The following is an 11,550-nucleotide window of genomic DNA, read 5'->3' as shown; positions in this document are numbered from 1 at the left end:
GTGGAGCAGGAGAGAGGTCGGGACGTGGGGCCCCCTGAGTGGCTGGCGGGTCGGGGAAGCGCGTGGAGAGGACGCCGTGGGAGTCACAACGCGCAGAGCGCCCACGTGTCGAGGCGCAGGCGGCGCTCGCTGGGGAGCTGGACTCGAGGACCGCGCGCCTTACGCCAGAGTCGCCCCACGTCGGGGGCTGCGAGTGGCCCCCGCAGCAGGCTTGCGGGCCCCCGAGCGGGGGAACCTCTGCAAGTTCTGTGCTGCCGCCCACAGACCCTAGAGGGCGGCCACTGAATCTCTCCCAACTTCCTGCCACGAGCTACTGGCCCGCTGAGGTGACCATACACTTGAGGGAGAGGGGAGCCCGCGAGAGTTGGAGGGTGGTGGGGTGGTCCAGAGGGGTCTAGAGGCAGAGAGCCTGGGGGCAAGCGCACGGGCCCCGAGGTAGGGCCCTGAGGGTCTGGGGGCCTCGGGCAGTGCTGGGTGGGGCCCCACGCTCTAAGGGGTCCCGGGAGGAGGGTCCAGTGCGCGCAGGGGGCAGGGAGGCGCGTGTGGGCCCGGTGGCGAAGCGGGACGGCGCCGGGGCTGCAGGGAGGAGGGGGCAGGCTAGGGAGTGGGGGCGTGCGCGCATGCGCGAGGAAGGGTCCATGGCCGCTGACCTGCTCGCGGGGCCGGCAGGCAACTGGGCGGTTGGCGAAGGCGTTGGGAGGAGGCGCCGCGCCCGGTGACCCGCGTCCCTCAGCGGCGGAGGCGCAGGTGTAGTAGTGGCGGTTTCGAGGCCCGAGCGGTGAGTGTGGGACCACCCCGCCCTGGTGGTGTCTCTCCAGATTCCCCCGGGGAAGCGGAGGGTGGGCCTCCTGGACTTCCCCGGAGGCCCACCCCCTGGCCGCACTGTTGAGTGCAGAGCTGGAAAGTGCGAACCCCCCAACACCCCCAAAAGCCCCAATACACTAAAACCGTCCACAACCCTTTCTGCCCCCTCCAAAGCCCGTTGTATGTAACATATATAATATTCCCCGTACCTCGCTGTCTAATGTCGCTCGCCGCTCGGCGCCACACCCAGCGTTGACCCTCCATCCTGTAGTTTTGCATGTCCCTCACTGGACCTCACTCCCTTCCTTTTCCTCTCCAAGTGCCCCTGCTCTGGGGAATGCATCCCGGACTTCCCAGGGAGGAGAAAGTGCCAAAACAAGCACATGAAGTAGGAGACACTTCTCTGGACCCCAAGACACACAGAGAAGCTAATGGGAACACATTAAACAAACAGAATTTTATTTTGGTTGCTTTCAGATTTGAAAGCCAGGGGTCTGGAGGCACATGTTTTGGGTCTAGGGCTGGGTGTCCAGAATTGACTTGCTGTGTGACTGTCCCAGTCAGCTGGGGCTGCTGTAATAGAATACCTACCGTGGGCTGGGCCACCCAAATGTATTTCTCACAGTTCTGGAGGCTGGGAAGTCTCAGCTCAGAGGTCCGTGAGATTCAGTGTGTGGTGAGAGCCTGATTTCTGATGCATAGACAGGCATCTTGTCACTGTGTCCTTCACATGGTGGAGGAAGCAGGGGAGCTCTCTGGGGCCCTGTCTTATAATATGGGCACTAATCCCATTCATCGGGGCTCCATCCTCATGGCCTAATCACGTGCCCAATGTCCCTCATCCTGATACCATCACATCCGGGTTTGGATTTCAGCATAAGAATCTGGGGAGGAGGGGAGGACCCAGACAGTCAGATTATAGCAATGACCCAAGGTAAACTTTGACTTCACAAGGCCTGGGTTTCCTTGTCTGAAAGAACCTGGATATTATGCGTACCCATCTCTCAGGGTGACTAGACTATTTCAACTGACAGAACACAGTAAGTGTTCAATAAATAGAAGGGGTATGGAAGTTAAGTGCTGCAGGAAGCTCACGTTGTCTTAGTTTTCTTCTGTCAAAGCAAAAATTGCACTGGACGAAGTAAAACAGGCAAGGAAGACTTTATGCGAGGCTACCGGAGCAGGGAAGAGAGGCCAGAACTCAGTCTGAGCTCAACTCTGCTGAAACAAAGGGTGGGAAGGTGTTTGTGGACTGAGGTGAGACAGTGGGAAAGTTGGAAAAGTTGGAGGGAAGGTTGACCAGGAGAACACCTTGAGTAGCTTCCTGAGTTTGCCCATGTGGTTCTCTGATGAGGCCATCTGTGTCTGCTGATTGGTGCCTGTTGGAAGCTAGCTCCCCCCCTCGCACAGAGACTGGCAATAGGGGTGTTATCTTCCTTGAGGATTACGTGTCAAAGGATGACTCCCAGGTCCTTCAGAAAGGCAGTTTGGGGTTGTAAAACAGGAAAGAGGCTTGTAAAAAAGGGTTATCTGTATTTTAAGCAGAGAAAGGATGTATAATTACAAGTTTTCTAAAGCACATGTTCAAAGAAAAGGGTGGTTAGGACCTAGAGCCAGAAGAGCCTTTCTAAACGTTGGTCCAGCTCAGAGTAACAGACAAGCCTTCTTGGTCACCTCATTGAATGTAAAGTAGGCAGAAGATTTAAAAGGAAGGAAACCTCTGGGTTATAATTAATTAATTACTTAGATCTTTTTTTTTTCCTTTGGTAACCGGATATTTGTACCTCTTTTTCTTTTTTTTATATGAAATTTATTGTCAAATTGGTTTCCATACAACACGCAGTGCTCATCCCAAAAGGTGCGCTCCTCCATACCATCACCCACCACCCCCCCACCCCACATCAACCCTCAGTTTGTTCTCACTTTTTAAGAGTCTCTTATGCTTTGGCTCTCTCCCACTCTAACCTCTTTTTTTTCCTTCCCCTCCCCCATGGTCTTCTGTTCAGTTTCTCAGGATCCACATAAGAGTGAAAACATATGGTATCTGTCTTTCTCTGTATGGCTTATTTCACTTAGCATCACACTCTCCAGTTCCATCCACGTTGCTACAAAGAACCATATTTCGTTCTGTCTCATTGCCACGTAGTACTCCATTGTGTATATAAACCACAATTTCTTTATCCATTCATCAGTTGATGGACATTTATGCTCTTTCCATAATTTGGCTATTGTTGAGAGTGCTGCTGTAAACATTGGGGTACAAGTGCCCCTATGCATCAGTACTCCTGTATCCCTTGGGTAAATTCCTAGCAGTGCTACTGCTGGGTCATAGAGTAGGTCTATTTTTAATTTTCTGAGGAACCTCCACACTGTTTTCCAGAGTGGCTGCACCAGTTTGCATTCCCACCAACAGTGAAAGAGGGTTCCCGTTTCTCCACATCCTCTCCAGCATCTATAATCTCCTGATTTGTTCATTTTGGCCACTCTGACTGGCGTGAGGTGATATCTGAGTGTGGTTTTGATTTGTATTTCCCTGATGAGGAGCGATGTTGAGCATCTTTTCATGTGCCTGTTGGCCATCCGGATGTCTTCTTTAGAGAAGTGTCTATTCATGTTTTCTGCCCATTTCACTGGATTATTTGTTTTTCGGGTGTGGAGTTTGGTGAGCTCTTTATAGATTTTGGATACTAGCCCTTTGTCAGATATGTCATTTGCAAATATCTTTTCCCATTCCGTTGGTTGCCTTTTAGTTTTGTTGGTTGTTTTCTTTGCTGTGCAGAAGCTTTTTATCTTCATGAGGTACCAATAGTTCATTTTTGCTTTTAATTCCCTTGCCTTTGGGGATGTGTCAAGTAATAAATTGCTACGGCTGAGGTCAGAGAGGTCTTTTCCTGCTTTCTCCTCTAGGGTTTTGATGGTTTCCTGTCTCACATTCAGGAGCTTCATCCATTTTGAGTTTATTTTTGTGAATGGTGTGAGAAAGTGGTCTAGTTTCAACCTTCTGCATGTTGCTGTCCAGTTCTCCCAGCACCATTTGTTAAAGAGACTGTCTTTTTTCCATTGGATATTCTTTCCTGCTTTGTCAAAGATGAGTTGGCCATACGTTTGTGGGTCTAGTTCTGGGGTTTCTATTCTATTCCATTGGTCTATGTGTCTGTTTTTGTGCCAATACCATGCTGTCTTGATGATGACAGCTTTGTAGTAGAGGCTAAAGTCTGGGATTATGATGTCTCCTGCTTTGGTCTTCTTCTTCAAAATTACTTTGGCTATTCGGGGCCTTTTGTGGTTCCATATGAATTTTAGGATCGCTTGTTCTAGGTTCGAGAAGAATGCTAGTGCAATTTTGATTGGGATTGCATTGAATGTGTAGATAGCTTTGGGTAGTATTGACATTTTGACAATACTTATTCTTCCAATCCATGAGCAGGGAATGTCTTTCCATTTCTTTATATCTTCTTCAATTTCCTTCCTAAGCTTTCTATAGTTTTCAGCATACAGATTTTGTACATTTTGGTTAGATTTATCCCTAAATATTTTATGCTTCTTGGTGCAATTGTGAATGGGACCAGTTTCTTTATTTGTCTTTCTGTTGCTTCATTATTAGTGTATAAGAATGCAACTGATTTCTGTACATTGATTTTGTATCCTGCAACTTTGCTAAATTCATGTATCAGTTGTAGCGGACTTTCGGTGGAGTCTATCGGATTTTCCATGTATAATATCATGTCATCTGCAAAAAGTGAAAGGTTGACTTCATCTTTGCCAATTTTGATGCCTTTGATTTCCTTTTGTTGTCTGATTGCTGATGCTAGCACTTCCAACACTATGTTACACAGCAGCGGTGAGAGTGGACATCCCTGTCGTGTTCCTGATCTCAGGAAAAAAGCTCTCAGTTTTTCCCCATTGAGGATGATATTAGCTGTAGGCTTTTCATAAATGGCTTTTATGATCTTTAAGTATGTTCCTTCTATCCCAACTTTCTCGAGAGTTTTTATTAAGAAAGGATGCTGAATTTTGTCAAATGCTTTTTCTGCATCGATTGACAGGATCATATGGTTCTTATCTTTTCTTTTATTAATGTGATGTATCACGCTGATTGATTTGTGAATGCTGAACCAGCCCTGAATCCCAGGAATGAATCCCACTTGATCATGGTGATTAATTCTTTTTATATGCCATTGAATTCGATTTGCTAGTATCTTATTGAGAATTTTTGCATCCATATTCATCAGGGATATTGGCCTGTAGTTCTCTTTTTTTACTGGGTCTCTGTCTGGTTTAGGAATCAAAGTAATACTGGCTTCATAGAATGAGTCTGGAAGTTTTCCTTCCCTTTCTGTTTTTTGGAATAGCTTGAGAAGGATAGGTATTATCTCTGCTTTCAACGTCTAGTAGAACCATCCTGGGAAGCCATCTGTTCCTGGGCTCTTATTTGTTGGGAGATTTTTGATAACTGATTCAATTTCTTTGCTGGTTATGGGTCTGTTCAGGCTTTCTATTTCCTCCTGATTGAGTTTTGGAAGCGTGTGGGTGTTTAGGAATTTGTCCATTTCTTCCAGGTTGTCCAATTTGTTGGCATATAATTTTTCCTGGTATTTCCTGATAATTGCTTGTATTTCTGAGGGATTGGTTGTACTAATTCCATTTTCATTCCTGATTTTATCTATTTGGGTCATCTCCCTTTTCTCTTTGAGAAGCCTGGCCAGAGGTTTACCAGCTGTGTTTATTTTTTCAAAAAACCAACTCTTGGTTTCATTGATCTGCTCTACAGTTTTTTTAGATTCAATATTGTTTATTTCTGCTATGATCTTTATTATTTCTCTTCCTCTGCTGGGTTTGGGGTGTCTTTGCTGCTCTGCTTCTATTTCCTTTAGGCGTACTGTTAGATTTTGTATTTGGGATTTTTCTTGTTTCTTGAGATAGGCCTGGATTGCAATGTATTTTCCTCTCAGGACTGCCTTCGCTGCATCCCAAAGCGTTTGGATTGTTGTATTTTCATTTTCGTTTGTTTCCATATATTTTTTTTAATTTTTTTTAATGTTTATTTACTTTTGAGACAGAGAGGGACAGAGGATGAACGGGGGAGGGTCAGAGAGAGGGAGACACAGAATCGGAAACAGGCTCCAGGCTCTGAGCTGTCAGCACAGAGCTGGACGCGGGGCTCAAACTCACGAGCTGTGAGATCATGACCTGAGCCGAAGTCGGACGCTTAACCGACTGAGCCACCCAGGCGCCCCATTGTTTCCATATATTTTTTAATTTCTTCTCTAATTGCCTGGTTGACCATTGGTTCTTTACCAGGGTGTTCTTTAACCTCCATGCTTTTGGAGGTTTTCCAGACTTTTTCCTGTGGTTGACTTCAAGTTTCACAGCATTGTGGTCCTAAAGTATGCATGGTATGATCTCAATTCTTGTATACTGATGAAGGGCTATTTTGTGACCCTGTATGTGATCTATCTTGGAGAATGTCCATGTACACTCGAGAAGAAAGTATATTCTGTTGCTTTGGGATGCAGACTTCTAAATATATCTGTCAAGTTCATCTGGTCCAATGTATCATTCAGGGCCCTTGTTTCTTTATTGATCCTGTGACTAGATGATCTATCCATTGTTGTAAGTGAGGTATTAAATTCCCCACAATTAGCACATTCTTATCAATAAGGTTGCTTATGTTTGTGATTAATTGCTTTATATATTTGGGGGCTCCGTATTCGGCACATAGACATTTATAATCGTTAGCTCTTCCTGATGGATAGACCCTGTAATTATTATATAATGCCCTTCTTCATCTCTTGTTACAGCCTTTAATTTAAAGTCAAGTTTGTCTGACGTAAGTATGGCTACTCCAGCTTTCTTTTGACTTCCAGTAGCATGGTAAATAGTTCTCCATCCCCTCATTTTCAATCTGAAGGTTTCCTCAGGTCTAAAATGAGTCTCTTGTAGACAGCAAATAGATGGGTCTTGTTCTTTTATCCATTCTGATACCCTATGTCTTTTGGTTGGAGCATTTAGTCCATTTGCATTCAGTGTTATTACTGAAAGATACGGGTTTAGAGTCATCGTGATATCTGTAGGTTTCATGCTTGTAGTGATATCTCTGGTACCTTGTCTCACAGGATCCCCCTTAGGATCTCTTGTAGGGCTGGTGTAGTGGTGACGAATTCCTTCAGTTTTTGTTTGTTTGGGAAGACCTTTATCTCTCCTTCTATTCTAAATAACAGATTTGCTGGATAGAGGATTTTTGGCTGCATATTTTTTTTTTTCTGTTCATCACATTGAAGATTTCCTGCCATTCCTTTCTGGCCTGCCAAGTTTCAGTAGATAAATCTGTCACTAGTCTTATTGGTCTCCCTTTATATGTTAGAGCATGTTTATCCCTAGCTGCTTTCAGAATGTTCTCTTTATCCTTGTATTTTGCCAGTTTCACTATGATATGTCATGAGGAAGATCAATTCAAGTTACGTCTGAAGGGAGTTCTCTGTGCCTCTTGGATTTCAATGCCTTTTTCCTTCCCCAGATCAGGGAAGTTCTCAGCTATGATTTCTTTTTATTTATTTATTTATTTATTTATTTATTTATTTATTTTTATTTTTTTTTTAATATATGAAATTTACTGTCAAATTGGTTTCCATACAACACCCAGTGCTCATCCCAAAAGGTGCCCTCCTCAATACCCATCACCCACCCTGCCCTCCCTCCCACCCCCCATCAACCCTCAGTTTGTTCTCAGTTTTTAACAGTCTCTTATGCTTTGGCTCTCTCCCACTCTAACCTCTTTTTTTTTTTTCCCTTCCCCTCCCCCATGGGTTTCTGTTACGTTTCTCAGGATCCACATAAGAGTGAAACCATATGGTATCTGTCTTTCTCTGTATGGCTTATTTCACTTAGCATCACACTCTCCAGTTCCATCCACGTTGCTACAAAAGGCCATATTTCATTTTTTCTCATTGCCACGTAGTACTCCATTGTGTATATAAACCACAATTTCTTTATCCATTCATCAGTTGATGGACATTTAGGCTCTTTCCATAATTTGGCTATTGTTGACAGTGCTGCTATAAACATTGGGGTACAAGTGCTCCTATGCATCAGTACTCCTGTATCCCTTGGATAAATTCCTAGCAGTGCTATTGCTGGGTCATAGGGTAGGTCTATTTTTAATTTTCTGAGGAACCTCCACACTGCTTTCCAGAGCGGCTGCACCAATTTGCATTCCCACCAACAGTGCAAGAGGGTTCCCGTCTCTCCACATCCTCTCCAGCATCTATAGTCTCCTGATTTCTTCATTTTGGCCACTCTGACTGGCGTGAGGTGGTATCTGAGTGTGGTTTTGATTTGTATTTCCCTGATGAGGAGCGACGTTGAACATCTTTTCATGTGCCTGTTGGCCATCCGGATGTCTTCTTTAGAGAAGTGTCTATTCATGTTTTCTGCCCATTTCTTCACTGGGTTATTTGTTTTTCGGGTGTGGAGTTTGATGAGCTCTTTATAGATTTTGGATACTAGCCCTTTGTCCGATGTGTCATTTGCAAATATCTTTTCCCAGTCCGTTGGTTGCCTTTTAGTTTTGTTGGTTGTTTCCTTTGCTGTGCAGAAGCTTTTTATCTTCATAAGGTCCCAGTAATTCACTTTTGCTTTTAATTCCCTTGCCTTTGGGGATGTGCCGAGTAAGAGATTGCTACGGCTGAGGTCAGAGAGGTCTTTTCCTGCTTTCTCCTCTAAGGTTTTGATGGTTTCCTGTCTCACATTCAGGTCCTTTATCCATTTTGAGTTTATTTTTGTGAATGGTGTGAGAAAGTGGTCTAGTTTCAACCTTCTGCATGTTGCTGTCCAGTTCTCCCAGCACCATTTGTTAAAGAGACTGTCTTTTTTCCATTGGATGTTCTTTCCTGCTTTGTCAAAAATGAGTTGGCCATACGTTTGTGGGTCTAGTTCTGGGGTTTCTATTCGATTCCATTGGTCTATGTGTCTGTTTTTATGCCAATACCATGCTGTCTTGATGATGACAGCTTTGTAGTAGAGGCTAAAGTCTGGGATTGTGATGCCTCCTGCTTTGGTCTTCTTCTTCAAAATTACTTTGGCTATTCGGGGCCTTTTGTGGTTCCATATGAATTTTAGGATTGCTTGTTCTAGTTTCAAGAAGAATGCTGGTGCAATTTTAATTGGGATTGCATTGAATGTGTAGATAGCTTTGGGTAGTATTGACATTTTGACAATATTTATTCTTCCAATCCATGAGCAGGGAATGTCTTTCCATTTCTTTATATCTTCTTCAATTACCTGCATAAGCTTTCATAGTTTTCAGCATACAGATCTTTTACATCTTTGGTTAGATTTATTCCTAGGTATTTTATGCTTCTTCGTGCAATTGTGAATGGGATCAGTTTCTTTATTTGTCTTTCTGTTGCTTCATTGTTAGTGTATAAGAATGCAACTGATTTCTGTACATTGATTTTGTATCCTGCAACTTTGCTGAATTCATGTATCAGTTCTAGCAGACTTTTGGTGGAGTCTATCGGATTTTCCATGTATAATATCATGTCATCTGCAAAAAGCGAAAGGTTGACTTCATCTTTGCCAATTTGGATGCCTTTGATTTCCTTTTGTTGTCTGATTGCTGATGCTAGAACTTCCAGCACTATATTAAACAACAGCGGTGAGAGTGGGCATCCCTGTCGTGTTCCTGATCTCAGGGAAAAAGCTCTCAGTTTTTCCCCATTGAGGATGATGTTAGCTGTGGGCTTTTCATAAATGGCTTTTATGATCTTTAAGTATGTTCCTTCTATCCCGACTTTCTCAAGGGTTTTTATTAAGAAAGGGTGCTGGATTTTGTCAAAGGCCTTTTCTGCATCGATTGACAGGATCATATGGTTCTTCTCTTTTTTTTTGTTAATGTGATGTATCATGTTGATCGATTTGCGAATGTTGAACCAGCCCTGCATCCCAGGAATGAATCCCACTTGATCATGGTGAATAATTCTTTTTATATGCTGTTGAATTCGATTTGCTAGTATCTTATTGAGAATTTTTGCATCCATATTCATCAGGGATTTGGGCCTGTAGTTCTCTTTTTTTGCTGGGTCTCTGTCTGGTTTAGGAATCAAAGTAATACTGGCTTCATAGAATGAGTCTGGAAGTTTTCCTTCCCTTTCTATTTCTTGGAATAGCTTGAGAAGGATAGGTATTATCTCTGCTTTCAACGTCTGGTAGAACTCCCCTGGGAAGCCATCTGGTCCTGGACTCTTATTTGTTGGGAGATTTTTGATAACCGATTCAATTTCTTCACTGGTTATGGGTCTGTTCAAGCTTTCTATTTCCTCCTGATTGAGTTTTGGAAGAGTGTGGGTGTTTAGGAATTTGTCCATTTCTTCAAGGTTGTCCAATTTGTTGGCATATAATTTTTCATAGTATTCCCTGATAATTGTTTGTATCTCTGAGGGATTGGTTGTAATAATTCCATTTTCATTCATGATTTTATCTATTTGGGTCATCTCCCTTTTCTTTTTGAGAAGCCTGGCTAGAGGTTTGTCAATTTTGTTTATTTTTTGAAAAAACCAACTCTTGGTTTCGTTGATCTGCTCTACAGTTTTTTTAGATTCTATATTGTTTATTTCTGCTCTGATCTTTATGATTTCTCTTCTTCTGCTGGGTTTAGGCTGCCTTTGCTGTTCTGCTTCTATTTCCTTTAGGTGTGCTGTTAGATTTTGTATTTGGGATTTTTCTTGTTTCTTGAGATAGGCCTGGATTGCAATGTATTTTCCTCTCAGGACTGCCTTCGCTGCGTCCCAAAGAGTTTGGATTGTTGTATTTTCATTTTCGTTTGTTTCCATATATTTTTTAATTTCTTCTCTAATTTCCTGGTTGACCCACTCATTCGTTAGTAGGGTGTTCTTTAACCTCCATGCTTTTGGAGGTTTTCCAGACTTTTTCCTGTGGTTGATTTCAAGCTTCATAGCATTGTGGTCTGAAAGTATGCATGGTATAATTTCAATTCTTGTAAACTTATGAAGGGCTGTTTTGTGACCCAGTATATGATCTATCTTGGAGAATGTTCCATGTGCACTCGAGAAGAAAGTATATTCTGTTGCTTTGGGATGCAGAGTTCTAAATATATCTGTCAAGTCCATCTGATCCAATGTATCATTCAGGGCCCTTGTTTCTTTATTGACTGTGTGTCTAGATGATCTATCCATTTCTGTAAGTGGGGTGTTAAAGTCCCCTGCAATGACCACATTCTTATCAATAAGGTTGCTTATGTTTATGAGTAACTGTTTTATATATCTGGGGGCTCCGGTATTTGGCGCATAGACATTTATAATTGTTAGCTCTTCCTGATGGATAGACCCTGTAATTATTATATAATGCCCTTCTTCATCTCTTGTTACAGCCTTTAATTTAAAGTCTAGTTTGTCTGATATAAGTATGGCTACTCCAGCTTTCTTTTGGCTTCCAGTAGCATGATAAATAGTTCTCCATCCCCTCACTCTCAATCTAAAGGTGTCCTCAGATCTCAAATGAGTCTCTTGTAGACAGCAAATAGATGGGTCTTGTTTTTTTATCCATTCTGATACCCTATGTCTTTTGGTTGGCGCATTTAATCCATTTACATTCAGTGTTATTATAGAAAGATACGGGTTTAGAGTCATTGTGATGTCTGTATGTTTTATGCTTGTAGTGATGTCTCTGGTACTTTGTCTCACAGGATCCCCCTTAGGATCTCTTGTAGGGCTGGTTTCGTGGTGACAA

At 43.0% G+C, this 11,550-nt stretch overlaps 1 protein-coding gene across 7 annotated transcripts in view; it reads left to right on the top strand.

The window, feature by feature from the left end:
* Nucleotides 1-604: 604 nt before the first annotated feature.
* The window catches only part of LOC131500702 (phospholipid-transporting ATPase ABCA3-like), a 186,887-nt gene continuing 175,941 nt past the window's right edge, over nucleotides 605-11,550 (top strand). For all 7 annotated transcript variants that reach the window (XR_009256433.1, XR_009256434.1, XM_058710038.1 and 4 more), the window contains exon 1: nucleotides 605-778. The gene's annotated coding sequence lies outside the window, so the exon portion shown is untranslated. The remainder of the gene's footprint in view (nucleotides 779-11,550) is intronic.

The sequence above is a fragment of the Neofelis nebulosa genome, chromosome 18 (assembly GCF_028018385.1).
Source record: "Neofelis nebulosa isolate mNeoNeb1 chromosome 18, mNeoNeb1.pri, whole genome shotgun sequence".
Taxonomy (NCBI): domain Eukaryota; kingdom Metazoa; phylum Chordata; class Mammalia; order Carnivora; family Felidae; genus Neofelis; species Neofelis nebulosa.
The sequence above is the reverse complement of the archived record's forward strand: the minus strand, read 5'-3'. Positions and strand labels throughout refer to the sequence as shown.